Below are 3,312 nucleotides of genomic sequence, written 5' to 3' on the forward strand. Positions count from 1 at the left end.
AATTGTGGAATGCCGTCGTGAGTCTGGGCGTGGGTTGCTTGCAACCTACATCTACCTCAAGAAGGCGTTTGATTTAGTGCATCAGGAATCACAATCGGAGATTCTGAGACTCGGGAATTCCGACGCAGATTATTGGCTTAATAGCAAGACTTTATACTGGTACTGAAAGTGCTGTAAAGTGTGGTGAGGGTCTGTCGAACTTCTTCCCGTTTAACTCAGGGGTGAGGCAAGGCTGTGTCCTTGCACCAACACTTTTCAACTCCTGTATGGACTGGATAATGGGCAGAGCTACTAGCCAAAGTCAGTGTGGAGCAACACAGGTAATATCAAGGTATCAGACCCAGACTTTGCTGATGATGTTGCTATCCTATCTGAGTCCTTGGAGTCACTGGTGGCGGCTCTTGATGTATTTAGCAATGAGGCAAAGCCCTTAGGCCTAGAGGTCTCCTGAACTAAGACCAAGATTCAGGACTTTGGGGGCCTGTTAGGGAAACCCGTTCAGTCGATCCATGCTTGCGGCGAGGACGTTGAAGTTACAGAGAGTTTTACATACCTTGGTAGCGTAGTCCATATCTCTGGGCTGTCAGACCAAGAAGTCAGTAGAGGGATTGGTCTGGCAACAGGAGCCATGAACTCGATCAACAAGAGCATTTGAAGATGTCGGTACCTATGCAGAAGGACCAAGCTGCATGTCTTCAAGGCCTTGATACTGCCAGTTTTGCTCTATGGAAGTGAAACCTGGACGCTATTCAGTGTCTTGGAGTCTCGTCTTGATGCCTTTTGTAACAAGTCCCTTCGCTGGATTGTGGGGTACAGTTGGCAGGCCCACGTGTCCAACTGGCGGTTACACCATGAGACTGGCATGGGACCTGTTACTTGCATAATCTGGGATCTCCAACTCAGGCTATATGAGCACCTAGCTTGTTTCCCTTTGACGACCCTGCTCATTAGGTTGTCTCTTTGAGAGACAACCCTGGGTGGAGGAGGCCTGTGGGACAACCCAGGAGATCATTGCTTGGGCAGCTCGATGAGACCTGTCGCGAGGAATTAGAGATGGGCCTGCGTGAGTGCGTACATGCGTGTGTGTGTGTGTGTTAAAAGGCTGTGAGCCCTAGTACAATCACTTGCAGGGGTAGTGATATTGGTATGATGGCTGACTCTTTATTGATGAAGAATACAACACTCAGGGAACACATTAGATGGTGTCTATGGGTAAAGCGGTGAGCGCGAGGTCACATGTCAGGCCGACCCGCCTGGGGCGAAGGCTAGGCCGACCTTACCACTTCGGGCATTGGGCACGAACTGTCTAAGCTAGGTCATCCCCGGTATAAGTAGTGAGGCATCACAGCTGCCGGAAGTGACTGAAGCAGCTGAAGGAAGTATGAGGGGAGCAAGGTGAGGTCACTGGTCCCGTCTGCTACATCGTATATTGCATAGCCACCTACTCATGCCCTCAAGATCATCTCATTCTCACATGCATTGTCCTGGTACATCTTCGTGGCTGCTCGTCCCTGTCGTCCTCTTTTCCTGGTTCTCGGTGTAATCTGTGTCCACACGTCCGAAAATCTCGCACAGGTCCTCGTTGACATTGGATTTGTCTAGACTTCCTCGTAGTCCTTGTCCAGGCCTAACTCAGCAGCGTCCTCGTCCACATGTCCTCACAGATCTCGTCCAGGTCCTTCTCGGCTTCATGCTCATCCTCACATCCTCGTAATCTTCATCTGGATCTACGGGCGTCCAGGCAGGGGTTGCATCTCAGGGCGGCTGATATCTGCGCTGACGAGCTCCTGGAGTTGGCTGGATCTGCTGTCGTCCAGGCAAGCGGCGCCCATCCACAGCATCCTGGGGCGACTGGTACCTGCGCTGGCAAGTTCCTGGTCCTTTGCTGGCAGGCGGCGCCCATCCACTACATCATGGGACGGCTTAACACCAGGGTTGTAGTGGCTGGGGAATGCATGGGAACGGCGTTCCCCCAGCGATTTTTCGAGGGGGAACGCGTTCCCCCAGCGATTTTTCAACCAGAGGAAGTTCCTAACTAGCCTGGTTGATGATATGAAAGCTCGCTTGATGTCGGCCGAAGACGTCGTCAAGGACATCAAGATTCTTGATCCGGATACCTGGCCACTGCGCATTGAACCTGGCTTTTGTCACACTGAAGTCCGGAGTTTGTGCCGGCGCTTTGGCATGGAGTCGGTCGCCCTGACCATCAATGCATTTGATGACTTCGCTGATGTTGTTGGGAGGTGTGTCCTGTTACACCTCAAGAAGTTGATGCGGTGCATTGACATTCTGCCATGCAGCACAGCTGACTGCGAGCAAGGCTTCAGTCAGATGAACCTTGTCAACGACATGCACACGAACTTGACGACCACTGACATTGCTTCGTTGATGTTCATTAATATTCAGGGACCTCCCTTGTCAAACTTTGCCACCAATTCTCTTCCTTATGTTAAGACCTGGTTGTGGTCACACAGGTCAGCAGTGGACAAGCAGGTTCGCCCCTGTTCTGCACCGAAACCACGTCCATCTGCTCTGTGGAAATACACTTAATTCTTGTTGTTTATTCTGTTTTTATTGTGTTTATTGTTTTTATTGTTGTTTATTCTGTTGAACTTTTACTTTTTTATATATTTGTATTCTCTTTTGTATTCTTGCATTATTGGCTATTTTTTAACTTTGTTTTTTGTATCATACTTTTTATTGTTGTTAGATAGTTTATAGTTTTTTATATTTGTATTCTGTTTTGTATTCTTGCATTATTGGCCTTACTATTTTTTCAGTTTCATATAACCATTGTATTATTGTTGGATATTTTTATATGTTATAGATATATTTTTTTCTTATGTAACGGCTTCTGCCTGCGGTTACTTCGCTGATCCATTTCGAGTCTTGTGGTTTTATGCTGCTGTATGAAAATTTTTCTTACGAATTTGTGTTATTATCTTTCGTGTATTCTCAATACATTCTCTTACATTATTGCTTAAAATTTTTGACTTTTTCTTATTTAGGTCTCATGTGGGGGGGGGGGGTATTGGTGCAGTATAAAAATAGAGTCAACCAAGTTTGCCGGCAGCATTCACCCAGCGATTTTTTTACCACTACACACCTGCTTAACACCTGTTCTGACGAACATCCTGGTCTGCAGTCTTCTGGCGATCTTCCGATGAAGTCCTTCCCACAACATCCTAAGGGGGCCAGTTCTGCAGCAGGGTCCTCCTTCGGTGCCATGTCGGTTATCAACCGTCGTGATCCGACTGCAATAAACCTTTATAGTAAAACGACAACGCCGGAAACCAGGGCCCAGTCAATGTC

Source organism: Penaeus monodon, chromosome 40 (assembly GCF_015228065.2).
Source record: "Penaeus monodon isolate SGIC_2016 chromosome 40, NSTDA_Pmon_1, whole genome shotgun sequence".
Taxonomy (NCBI): domain Eukaryota; kingdom Metazoa; phylum Arthropoda; class Malacostraca; order Decapoda; family Penaeidae; genus Penaeus; species Penaeus monodon.